At 42.1% G+C, this 13,820-nt stretch overlaps 1 protein-coding gene across 1 annotated transcript in view; it reads right to left on the bottom strand.

The window, feature by feature from the left end:
- Positions 1-13,820, bottom strand: part of GAP43 (growth associated protein 43) — a 147,474-nt gene that overhangs the window by 33,771 nt on the left and 99,883 nt on the right. The window lies entirely within an intron of this gene.

Genomic DNA, 13,820 nt, shown 5'->3' with positions numbered 1-13,820 from the left:
AATAAGTATTTGTAGTGTTGCAAGAGCCTCAAATGCATGGTGTTGTAGCAAGGTAAAGTATTGTGCAATATTTAAGCTGAGCTCTTATCTATTCACTTTTGTCAGTACAGGATGAGAACATCCTGAAATGAGGCATAAGTGTCTGTCAGAACCTGAAAAGGTTTCCAGAGGGGACCTGTATGACATATCTCTTCTTTCACCCAAGAACCTGGGCTTGACTGCCTGAGACCATGCCCAGCTTGTGAAACTTCAGTGCTTTCCAAGTTCTGTAAAACTGATGAATCAGGCCTGTGATTGCAGCTGTCACTCCTGAGTGGCACAGCACTGAAGGCATAATGTTGTGCCCTACCCCTCTCCCAGCCTTCAGGTAGGGCTGTCATCAGAGCACAGACATGGCTTTGATTGGAAAGATCCTTTGGGGCCACAGGCAGCTGAATATGAGACCCAGTAGCCTCAGGGCTTAATCACTTATTCTGGAGACTGGCACTGAGCTTTGGGAAATGCACATGTGGCTTTGAGCCATTTTGTTTCCTACTTTGCTCCTCTACTGCATACAGCCCTATTGAAAAAGTGGGAGGGGGGAGGCAAGCCTGCAGTGCATGCTGCGATAGACCCTTTGTGGACACTGTTAAGTTGGTGCTATAAAGACCTCCAGCTAAAAGGAACATGTTGAATAGATGTGCTAGGGAAAAAAGCCACAAGTGTTTGGATTTGCCACTTAAAAGGGCTAGTATATCACAACCATATTGAAGTAGTCACCCAGAGCTTCTCCTAAGCTTCCTGCTGTAGGAGAGCTGTTCTTTCTTTCCATTTTTTTTTCATTCTCTGAGATTCCCACCTTTAAGTTGTTATGAAAAAAGGGCTTTAATAGGCTTTAAACATATCAGTCCTAAAGTCTTCTGTCTTTTTACCATTCTTCAGCCAGGAAGCATAGCAGTAGCCTCAAAGCACTGTGCATTGTAATGTGTTTTCCCCAGGCACACAGTTTAGATCACTCTGTATCTGGTACATCCGTAGCACAACCATACTGTACATCCAGGCACCCCTGGGGCCCTCCATGTGTAGGTTTTTTGTCAGCAGCCCCGCTGGCAGAGAAGTTGAGAGAAAAGGGACCCCTGGCAAGGATGAGTTGATGGCTGGGCAGGCAGGGTGCACAAAACTCCTTCCACTTCTTTCTACTCTGCTGCTGTTGTGATACAGAGAGTTTTCATCCTGAGAAGGACTTGTGAGTTTCTGGAATAAGAACATTCTTCCCTCAGGATCCCTTGCAAAGCCAGACAGAAAGCACTGGGAAGCATGCACAGATGATCTAACACCAGAAAATGTGCAGTGTCTCCTCTTCTGCTAGTAAGGGCCAGTTCACGCTGCACAGCTTTGTCACACACTGAAGAGCAAATAATTAGAAATCTCCAGAGTCCTCTAGGCCTTCCCTGTGCACTGCAGCAGGGCTGGTTTTTTTCATCTTTAACTCACTCTGCAAGAGCACTGGTTTTTACCAGTGTTTGGACTTTTCCCCCAAAGACAATTCTCTGGGTTTCTCTGGCAGCTTATTCCTTTGGCGAGCTAAAGAGTTCCTCCCAGAGTTTCATCCAGTCCCCTGCATCTTGCCCATGTTGAGAATAGCTTGCTTCTCCTTTCTTAGTAACACTCCTTCATACATCAATATCCTTGCCTGTCATACCATCCTTCTTTGCCAGATCACTCTTTCTAGCCATCTCAAGCCCTACTTAGAGATCTTACTTTGGTTACTGAATTCACATTTGTTCTACTGAGAAATCACTAAAATGTCTCCCCAGCTTTAATGAATAATGAAACACTATACTCACAAAAATAATAATTAGCAATATAGCTAAAAATAAATCAATGTGTGGATCAGACTCCCAAAGGCAGTAGAGAGAGCTGCAGCAATGAACATAGATGGTGCTGAAAATAGCTAAGCACTTAGGGGGAAAAAAAAAAAAAAAGGCGAAAAAAAAAAAAGCTTAGGGGAACTTATGAATGGCCAAGTGTCCTATGGATAGATAACAATCCATGCAGATTGTTAAACACAGTTCTGAGTCTGACTGCTCCATTTCCTGTCAGGCTCCCCCAAAAGCTATTCAGCATGTTTAGGAGTTTTCTGAGGATGTAAAGAATTTGGGTAGCTGGAGCAGGCTAGGACGAGTAAAATGGAGTGGAATCATAGAATAATTTTGGTTGGAAAAGACCTTTAAGATCATCAGGTCCAACCATTATCCTAACACTACCAAACCCACCACTAAACCATGCCCCTAAGCACCACATCTGTACGTCTTTTGAACACCTCCAGGGATGGTGACTCCACCACCTCCCTGGGCAGGCTGTTCCAATATCTAACCACTCTTTCAGTAAAGAAATTTTTCCTACTATCCAATCTAAATCTCCCCTGGCACAGCTGGAGGCCATTTCCTCTTGTCCTGTCATTGGTTACTTGGGAGAAGAGACCAACACTGGCCTCACTACATCTTCCTTTTAGGTAGTTGTAGGGAGCAATAAGGCCTCCCCTCAGCCTCCTCTTCACTAGGCTAAACAACCCCAGTTCCCTCAGCTGCTCCTCATAAGACCTGTTCTCCAGACCCCTCACCAGCTTTATTGCCCTTCTCTGGACTCACTCCAGGACCTCAACATCTTTCCTATGCTGTGGCGCCCAAAACTGCACACAGTATTTGAGGTGAGGCCTTGCCAGTGCTGAGTACAGGGGGACAATCACCTCCCTACTCCTGCTGGCCACACTATTGCTAATACAGGCCAGGATGCTGTTGGCCTTCTTGGCCACCTGGGCACACTGCTGGCTCATGCTCAGTCGGCTGTTTTGACCAACACCCCCAGGTCCTTTTCTGCCAGGCAGCTCTCCAGCCACTCATCCCCAAGCCTGTAGCGCTGCATGGGGCTGTTGTGACCCAGGTGCAGGACCCGGCACTTGGACTTGATAAACTTCGTACAATTGACCTCAGCCCATCGATCCAGCCTGTCCAGATCCCTCTGCAGAGCCTCTCTACCCTCAAGCAGATTGACGCTCCCTCTGAACATCAAACATTTTTTAGAGATTCTCGAAGAGTTTCCATCCAGGCTCCTATTGTCCTAATGGTGAGATTCCAGATGAAGGAAGAGGTGCCCACTGTGAGAAAAGCCAAATGCATGAGGATTTATGATGATGACAACCATTATTATTTCTACATCCTTGGGATATATCTCCCTTGTGGTGCTGGGAAAGGAAGCAATGAAACAAGCAACAGGAGTCAAGACAATGGGAGTGTGCTGAATACAAGAGAGGGCACAGACAGCACACTGGTTTACAGCAGAAAAACAATACAGATACTATAGGAACCAGTTTGCTTTCTCCTAGCACCATCTAAAATGCAGAGCCATTTCTTGGTAGGAAGACAATTCCTGCTTCTTCAAGAAGTCACAGGACAAGGTTGGTTCTTGCCAGTCCAATTTATTGACCCATTAACAATAACAATAATAAGTCCATCATAAGACACATCATTGGAGTTAAGCAAATTATAAGTCTGCTCAAATGAAGCAAAGATTATGGTATGCAAATGTCTACATTATGTTGCCAGGTTATAACATTTAGTTGTACTCTACTTTTCAGATGAACTGGTCCCTCGGCCACAAATCATGCAAATTCCATTGTAGTGAATGATTACCTGTCTAAAATTTTAGCCTAAGAGTGCGGCTTTTTTCCCCTTTTTTTTCTTTTCTTTTAGTAACTCTCCTCTTCCTCCTTTCCAGTCAGAGAGGAAATCACATTGTATAACTATCACAAACTGCATGTCACAAACACGTACAGACACATATATATAAAAACATAGTGGAGTGAGTAATTTGCAAGAAATCCACTGCCTGAAGTCAGCTTGCATAACCAATTCACTAAATTCTGTTGAAATTAAGTCAGAAATGAAGCCTAGATACAGAATATTTTCAAACAGATTAAATTCAACAAGAGTAATTTGATCCCTCCCAGAAAGAATGAGCTACAAAAGCACAAACATTTTCTGTACTCTTTCAAACCAGTCAGTAACTCAAGGTTTTGGGATCTGCCTAATCTTTAGTAACATCTGAGAGTACTCAGTGTAGAATTGGGGCACCTGTTGGGGCTTTCAGCTAATGAACATTTTGATCTCAGTGCAAAGCAGAAGAAAAAAGTTTCAGCCTGTATTTTCCTTTGGTTACAGAAGCAATTATTTTGAAGCCTGAAGAAAATATAACACACACCCCCCAAGATGCCTACCTTCCAGACTGTACTCTCACAGCACTTTACAAATGTTCATGAATTATTAACATTTCAGTATACATCCCTATGCTTTGGCTCTAGTGGTCAACATAAACTTGACTGAAAGAAGAATTAAAGGGCCAGGTTTTAAGGAATGAATGATGGGATCTTGACAAATGCCTACTTGCCTTAATCCTATTGAAACCAGTGCGAATTAGGCACCAAGGCTCTTTGAAAATCCTGCTAGGCTCCTGCCTACATAAATCTTATTTGTCAGGACAGTTCTGTAAGTTATCTGATAACACCCTGCCACTGTTTGGAACTAGACTTGTAAATACTTTCTGAAAGATTGCAAAGTAAAACAAAGAAGCTTAAAGAAGACTTAAAGTGTTAGTAGGAAATCTGGATATTTGAAGCTTAGGGAACTCAGGAGTATAAAGGGATTATACTAAAATCTTGGTCCTATTTTTTGCAATTGGAAGTTGGAAAGTTAAAATGCAGGAGGTAGAGGCTTGGCAAAGGAAAACAGAGGATTCCAGGGTTAGGGCAGCTGACAGACAGTTGTCCTACAGCACTGCCCTACCTTTGCTGCTGAATTCCCCTCTTATCCTGGCCCGTATTTTTCACAGGATGACTCCTAGTGGCATGTTCTGCATCTCTGAGTAGCTGGCTTCAAACACCTTGAGTCTGATTTGGAGCAGTGCTGAGCACTCATAGCTGCAGCTGACAGTAATGGGAGATGTTTTCAGATATGCGCAATTGAAAATAAAAACTACTAATAAAAGTCAGGTCCTCTGTTTCTCAAATTCAGCATTAAAAATTAGGGAGTCCTGCTGACCAAACTCTCTCTTTGTGCCTCAGCTGTCCATCTGCAACAATTGAGTAAAAATACTCAGTTATCTCACATGAGGGTTGCAAAGATTTACTAAGTAATTTCAGGGATGTGCTCAGAATCACAAGACAGCCCAGGAGAAAATTAGTATTTCTGATTCAGAGCAGAGTTTGAATAGTATTTATTGAGCAAAGCTGTGGGGTCACACACTGATTATTATGAGAGAAGAAAATATTGAATAACTGCTCATTAAGTGAGCACTGTCCATTCAGTGACCTGAATGCAGTAGGAATGCCTGGAAAGAAAAGTAAGATGTGTTCTTGTTATTAGAAGTGTACTGAAATATGTTCATAAGAGGAGACCGTGCTGAGGTTGCACAGGCAACTGCATTTCTAATACTGGCCAATTTTTTTAATACTTGACTTAGCAGCCTTAACAACTTTCTTCTAACACAGTTTCTCTGTGGTATTTTTCACACGTACACTAGCTTATGTTGCAGCCAAAGCCTAAATCTACTTCCACTCCTAGTAATGCAGGATAATTCAACTTTTACCCAGATTTCACTTTTCAAAATGCAATTAACTAAATCATGGAGGCTCAAACCTTGGCCTCATGAGCATCTTAAAGAAAAAAACCTTCCAATGTCCAAGAGGTGTCAAACACCTACCAAGTACCTTAGGCAAAGTGAGGGATTTTTCAGCAAGTAGCTCCCAGGCAGAAAACAGCAATGGCTCCCTGGGGTCCCAGCACCCAGTGTGGGATGGGGTGAGGCTGGGTGTCCAGCTAAGTCCCAGAGCTTGTAGGGAGCTGTTGGCCTCAGAAGCCCCTGAGAGCTTCCTCCCACTCGGAGATACTGATAAAAAAAGTAGTCCTAACATCAGCAGCATGCTGTCAGTAATATGGTGTATCGCCATTGTGGAATTCATGCTTCTATTGCTCAGTATCTGCCCGTGGCTTAAAAGCCACAAGTTGGCCATGCTTGAATTAGGTGAGGCAGGATTATCAGTGGAAAATATAATATTTTTCTTAGGAAAAAAAAAAAAAAAGTAAGTCAGTCTTATCTGGCAATTTAATGAGTGCACAATTACTGCATCAGGGAAAAGCCCCCTAAAGATTTAATCATTTAATATGTACAAAAAGCTCCTGAACAGAGAATGACTTTGTTCAAAGGATCGGTTATATCCTTGCCTAGTTTTCAGCAACTCAATGGCTACCCTGCAACATCAGAGCTGGAATAGCAGGGGTGCTGCAGGGCAGAAGTACAGGGCGTTGATAAAAGTAGAGCAAAGGAATGACAGAAACCCTGTTCAGCATTTTCCTGTGCTCTGTATAACTGAGTGCTATTTCACTGCCACTGGCAGCAAACTGACCTTCTGTTCACACCACAGTACTTGAAACTTGTGTTTTTTAAAAACTGTGCCCATCTCCAATTCTGATTAGCTTCTCCAGGCATTTCGGTGCTACTCAGAGTTTCCACAAACAAATTTCCAAACAGCAGAATCGCTCTGTATGGTACCCCTCAGAAGTACTCAGCATACTCTGTCATCTGCTGCGCCTGACAGCAGGAAAAGCTTAGAGGCAAATACCCAAGAGACAAGTTGAAAAATTACAGGTTGGGGATATCAGCATCGATGATACCATACTGTGTGAAGCTAAGATGCAATGAATAGTATGTGAAAGATGGAACTGAATGGGGCTGGATATAAGGAGGCAGAGCAACAAGAAGCACATTTTGCTCTCTGCAGGAACAGGTCAGAACCACAGAAGAGAAAAAGAAAGCAAACCCTGCCAGTGGGGCCATTTACTGCACTTTGCAAGATGTGAAGGCTGACCTTGGCTTGGTAAAGTCCCTTTGGTTCTGGAGTAGGTGTTTAAAAGTTGCAGTATCATCTGCTGTGGTCAGTGCTTCTCCTTCTATGGGCAGAAGCAGCCAGTGGAGCCACATGACTAGATGCTTTCAGCAAAATTATCTCCTGACCTAGTCCAGTGCCTTTTCTGTCTCCCTCTTTATTTCTGTGGCGATATACACTTCTGTGACAAAGCCAGAAGCAGGGGTTGCCCCAAGGGTAGGCTGAAACCCCATCTGATTTGGGAGGAGTAGGGATTACAAAATCCCCACCACCTCACAAATGCTAACACAAGACCTACATTTCCACTACCTTCTTGGCAAACATGCATCAGTTTTGGCCCAGAGAGAAAACTGCACATTTACTTTGCAACAAGTTCTCTTTCTTCTCTACACTGACAGCCTCTCCACTTCCATTCTTAACTGGCAGAGAGACAGTGTCCTTTCTCCAGACCTGCCAACAGGACCTTCTCTTTTGGTGACCCACACTGCCTCCAAGTAACTCTCTGTATCACTCTGCATTGACCTTCAACTCTGCGTCAGTCCTGACAGCCAGAGGTTTAACTCCAGAGGAGCAGGAGGAGGGTCTCTTAAGCTGCCATGGAGGGCCATCTCAGCAGAAGGTCCTCAAAATAGGAGACAGGGTATCCTCATAAGGCATAGGCTTGAAGCCATAACCAGCGGTTAGATTTGGCAGGTTTACAGTGTCATGTTATGCTGGCACATCTCAGGACAAAAGACATAGGCACAACTCTTCTTCCATGCTTATGGAGTGCTGATGAACTGCTTTTTTTCCAAGACTTCTGAATATCTGTACTGGGATTTCTGTATTTTCATTTCAGTCTCTGCTAATAAAAAACTCTCCCTTGAGTATGTTAGGCTGCTTTGTGCCCCCCTGGGAGAAGTAAACTTTCTTTTGGAGATAATTCATAGACACAGCGGCCTAGGAGGCAATGTATCACTTCATCAGCAGCCAGCATATGTAGCAATGGTGGGAAAAATTCCTACCTGTGTCTGGCTAGAAAATGATGTCCCATCTCATGCACCAGAGATCTGAGGAAGGCAATACAGACATTCATAGTCTCCACAATAACAACAGCTTATTCTGACTAGGGACAAACCCCAGGCAGGCTCTCATTAATAAAAGTGTATGAGGTGTACCAATGCCTCTTTTCAGGCTCCCTGTTAAGTCCAGTTTGAAGGCTCTGGCCTCTTTCTTAAGCCCATCCTGGTCGGGAGCTTATGTTCCAGAGAGACTGCCTCTCCTGGTGTGAGCACAACCTCGCCATCTGGAGATCCTCCATGGCAGCAACCGAGAGCCTGAACTTCATGAGACCAGCACCAAGGTTGGGACATAGGACCTGTAATACCATAGACCTGCTTGCTTCCTCAACTCTCCAGCTCAGCCCTTCCTCAGGAGATCCTCCCATGGAGTCCTGTAGACAGATACACATCCCACTCCCACAGACACAAATGTAAAGCGACTGGCAAATAAAGTAAACAAATTATTTGCATTACTCAAGCTATTTCTTCCAGGTGAGGAGAAGGGTGTGGAAGAAGAGAGGAACAAACACATGCTTTTTCTGTCATTTCTAGATTAATCCATGCAAGGCATGTGAATACTAGTTTAAAAGCTATTGGTTGTATATAGAGAAAACAATGACTTCAGCAGATGATTCCACTTTCTTCTGTGCCTCAGTTTCCTCACATACAAAGGGAGTAATAACAAGAGAGTTCCAGGCCTGATTTGTTAAGGATCTCAGCTGACATCTTCTGACACCAGTGAAAAGTGTAGTTTCACTAGTTTCGGTGGTAACACATTTGGCCCATTTTTTCCCAATTATTTTGCAACCCATCATTCACAGGCACAAGTACAAAGTAGCGTGACTCATATATTACATAAAAAGCCTATCTTACAAGCATCTTTCTGGGCACATGGTAAAGGCTGAAGCAGAAAATGTAAAATGGAGACTACCTCTGAAACCTAGCTTTGACTCCCTTGTGCATATGCTTTATAATAGTCTTTCATCACATCTTCTTTTTTCATGCAAGTCTCCCCCACCCCAGCTACTACAGACAGAGCTCACTGAGTGGGTAGCAATTCAGTATTTTCCTGTTGTCCTAATTTAAGGCATGGCAAAGTGCCTTATTTGACACACATCATTCAAACCCATCACTGAATGCAGAACACTAATTTCCTTGTGGTCTTTTTCTGTGGTGCTATTTTGCCATAATATCTCAGTGCTTCACGAGCCTTAATGGATGTTCTCCCAGGGAGGTAGGTGGGGTTGTTATCTCTATTTTACAGACAGTGAAATCAGACACAAAGAGGCTAAGGTCAAAACGGCCAGAGCACTCACTAATTTTTGGATCCCTAATTTGCAATGCCTTGGATTAGCATTTCCCCAGTTCTGTGCATGTTGAGAGCAGAACTCCATACGATATCGGCTCTGCCCTTCTGCAAGTCAGACCCCAGGTGTCTCAGACTGAGAACTCAGAAAATGAGAACACACCAATTAGTGGCCACCCATGGAAAAACTCATTTATATGTCTTTTTCATATCACATATGAACTTGTGGCAAAAGGCAGGAAAAAGCCTAATCCTTCAAGGCAGTATTCAATTGCCAAAACATGAGACCATTCTTCTGTTTTTGAACAGCCCCCTGCCCAATTCAATACATAACCTTCATCACTGGCAGTAAATGAAACAGCAGACCTATAGAAAACACCTTCATTTATGGCAAAACTCATTCAGTCTCTAAGTATATTCCATTCTGTGCACTGAATGAGACAGGGATCCTCTTGAAAAAAAGATATTTGTTCTTATATTTGATGTTATAATTAAGGACCACATCATTACGCCTATATGCGAGAGAAGAAATTAAAGATGGATAGGCAACCCTTTTAATTAATTCCCTATATTCTAACCATTTGACTTCGAAAACTCAATGTATGCTTAACAAAAGCATTTAATTTCTTATTTTAAAAATGTAAACTAAAAAGGAAGAAAATAGGAAATTTCATCATTTGAAATCATAATGACATTCTCTTTCCTTATAAAGGCACAACTGTTGCTTATTAAATGGTTGCAAAACTCTTCACACTTTCAAAGCTTTATTCCTCTAATCTCTACAGATACAGCCAAATACCAAATTAAAAAAACATAGTCTCTATTTGAAGAAGACACCTACCAAGAAAATTCTTATCCAAACAGTGAAAGCTCAGCAAAATTTGATGTATTGAAAAGATTGTCTTTAACTATTACAATTTATCTCATCCCCCAAAAGCTGGATAATCCTGACTATAGGCAGGGTGTCCTGTTCCCCCTCTTGTGTTGTGTAAAGGCTTAGGAATAACCAAAGAAAGGATATCTTTGTGAGGGTTGTATGGACTCAGCACATGATAATGGAAGATACCACAGGTCAGCTTTAGTTCTTCTACATTCTCATGCAGCAGTAGCTTTTCTGCTGCTTGAGAATATATCCAGTGAAGGTGAATATTATATCTCAACATGTTTTATTCAGAATTCCCAGCAACCACTGGGACACATCATAATGGGAGCAGAGGGGATTAAGCACTGAAGGTGAGTGCTAGTAGGGGTACAGCACTCCAGTTGGCAATTTCTGAGTGACTGCCACATAAATGCTTTGAGAGAATTCATGTCAGGCAGGTAGAAGAAGCCACCAACTGATAAATCTCTTGTAATAATTCTCTCCTGAGGATGATGAAAAGGGAACCTCAGTATGGAGTTCCAGCAGATGTTGAGAAAACGGATATTGGAGTTAAGTCTAGGAAGAAGGTAAGATGCCTTGCCGAAACTGTATCTTAAGTCCACTAGAAAATATGGGGAGAACTAGGCACCTCAGTATCACAATACACCAAATAAATGCCTTTTGAACCTGCCTATAGCAAATACTGAAGACAGAGCAACACATAAACTGTCTGGGTTTAGGCATTTTTCTCTGGTTATCAGGGAGGCATCTTCTGTTTCGGATTCCAAGCCCTGAACCCCTGCCCACAAAGAGAAAATGACTATAGTTCCTCTCTGACAGCATGAAGTAGATAGCTATTTATCTAGTATCTCAGTGGAGAGACTAGCTTCCCTAAATTATGGGAGATGTTCATTCAGCTCTCTACCGTACCTGAAAAGATCTCAAGTCTTGCCTTCCTCCTACAGAAGCCTGTTTAGAGTAAGCTACTCCTAGCTTTTTGTGCTTAAGCTCTTAGGCTTCTTTTCATGGAAGAATTAAATAAGCATGAGGACAGAGACAGAGACAGCACAGAAGTAAATATAGCTTTATAGCCTACTGGTTAAGTACTCTTCCACAAGAGGACAGATTAGGTCCAATTCCTGCTTCAGTGAATATTTGATACTAATCATACAAAATAGTGTTGAGAGAGCACAAGAGACCATTTAGTCCATCCTCTGGTCCAGAAGTACCTCCTACAGCCCTTCAGTGATTGGAGCTGCCATAGTTTTCTCAGACAATCTATTCCAGTGCATCACAATCCTTTTGGACTCTTCCTAAAGTCTAGTCTGAATCACTCTGATGGCCCATTAAAGACCATTACTCCTTGTTTTATCCACCCTGGACAGGAAAAACAGATTATTCCCATTTTCTTGCACTCGACAGACTAGCATCCCGACCCCTCTCAGCCTTATTCCTTTTAGGTTAAACATTCCTAATTATTTCAGTCTTTCCTCACAAATTATATTTCCCTTGACCTCCAGCAATTCTTACTATCCCAGTCTGCATTCTCTCTCACTGGATCACATTTTCTTAGAGTTCAGTACAAGACTAAGGCATGACATTTCAGCTGAGACTTACAGGTGCTTATCAGAGCTGAAGGCTTATTAGATGTAGCTCACCACTTGTACTCCCATTTGCACAACTTGGTAAGCTGATGTTTTCCTTTTTGACAACAGAATGATAGTCTAGACTAACATTGAACTTGGGGTCCTCTAGAGACCTTGTCTCCCCTCCTGAAGGATAGCTAGCTGGCCTGTTGGCTCCCATGGACAGCTGGCTGCAATTTTTTAATCATTCCCATGGAAATCACTTTACATTCGCTTTGATGCTTTTCAAACCAGGTCCTTGGTTTGGCAAGCTTGTCTTGAATTCCAGTAATTTCTGCCAGACTATACGTGGTTCATGCCATTTGCAGATTTTAAAAAACACTTCCCCTAGACAGTCATCCAGGTTGAAATTAAAATATAAAGTACGATGTATTTGATGAAAATATGAAGTACTAACATGCCACAGCTCAAGCTTGTGGCAACCCTCTTGGTAGTCTGTTTTGCCAGGAAATCAGTGAGAATTGCTCATTGAGTAGGATTGTCTACACCAGTTCTGCATCCCTGCTGTAATGTTTTCCTTTGGACCGTGTTTCTTTGCTTCACTTATGATAAAAGCCTGTGAGATAATGTCAAAATCCTTACAAATGACAAGGTATGACAACTACTTCCTCTATATCCACAAGGCTTGTTACAGAAGAAAGCTAAATTAGTTTGACATGATCTATTCTTGACAGATCTGTGCTGGCTCCTAATAATCTCCTTTATTTGATTGTTTCTACCATTTCTTTTTCCAGGAAGTTAAACTGAGTAGTGTGTAATTTCTTATCCTCTCCTCGTTCTTTTTCAGCCTTCTGACACCTCATCCAGCCCTCATGAGTCTTCAAAGCATTCAAAGCTCATGGTTCAGAGATTGCTTCCGTCAGCTTTGTAAATAAGCTGGGATGATTTGAAACAACCATCTTACATCAGTACATCCTGACTTGCTCTGCCCTTTTCCTAGATCCTGATCTTCCTCCTTTGTGGCTCCAATTAGTTGGTTTTAGTCATCAACTTGCAGTTGACCATGTTACTGGAGACAAGCAAAATGGGCATAAAACGCTTTGGCCTTACTGGCAATGTATGGTCTTATTGACAACGTATGACAAAGCTTTAACCAAAGCTCTTTCATCTCATCCACAAGCATCATAAACACTAAGGTAAAGAGTCAGGATAATATTCTTTCACTCTTTTGCTCTGGACCAATTAATATTTTATTTGTTTATGCAAAATAGATCATCTTCTCCAGGAAACACTGGTCCCCGTATATTCTAGAGCCTAATAGCACATTCTCCTGGGAGATGGGGGCACAGATCTACTCAGGCAGAGACGGTATATTTACCACATCTCTAGTTAAATACTTTAATCAAAGTGTTTCTGGATAAAAGAAATGTAGGACATTCCCTTCCTCTTGGATGCATTCTGTACAGACACTTGACCTGTGTGCTCTGACCAACTTAGCCATTTTGGCTGTGTGGGGAAAGCAACTGGATTTGTAGATCCCACGGCAGCTTAGCTGTTAAGTAGTTATTGAGCTGATTATTGCTTGTAAAAAATAAGGATCAGCTAGGCTAGTAAGCAGCCTTTAAATTTTTAGGGGATTTTGGAGGTGTAAGTGTAATTAATTATCTTAGGACTTTAGGCACCTCCACAGTTAAAAAAACAAGGAAGCTCTAAAGTTCTACAGCCTATGATAGACACCTCCAAGACAGTAGTTCAATTTACAACAATCCCTTATTTGTCAGTGCAGAACAATGGTAAAATACTGTGATACATTTCAGACTCCTCTTGTCAGCCACACCCTAATTAAAAAGTAGTGAAATTCTACAAGACGAGGCATTGTCTTATGGTATCTCTTCCTGAATTGTGGAATCATATGACTCAAAGGAAAAAAAACAAAGAACATAAGGAAGAATTAACTGAACTTTAAAGGAAGATTTGTTAAAAGTTTCTATAAGCCATTAGGGCTCATTTTTCACTAATGTGTCAATTCTTTTGTCTTCCACAGACTCTTGTACACTGACATAATAATGGAGGGTTCTTTTTGCTGCATATCTAGTTTTACCATACA

This window comes from Leptosomus discolor, chromosome 1 (genome assembly GCF_034619465.1).
Source record: "Leptosomus discolor isolate bLepDis1 chromosome 1, bLepDis1.hap2, whole genome shotgun sequence".
NCBI classification, from domain to species: Eukaryota; Metazoa; Chordata; class Aves; order Leptosomiformes; family Leptosomidae; genus Leptosomus; species Leptosomus discolor.
Note: the sequence above shows the minus strand (reverse complement) of the source record. Positions and strands in the feature narration are given on the sequence as shown.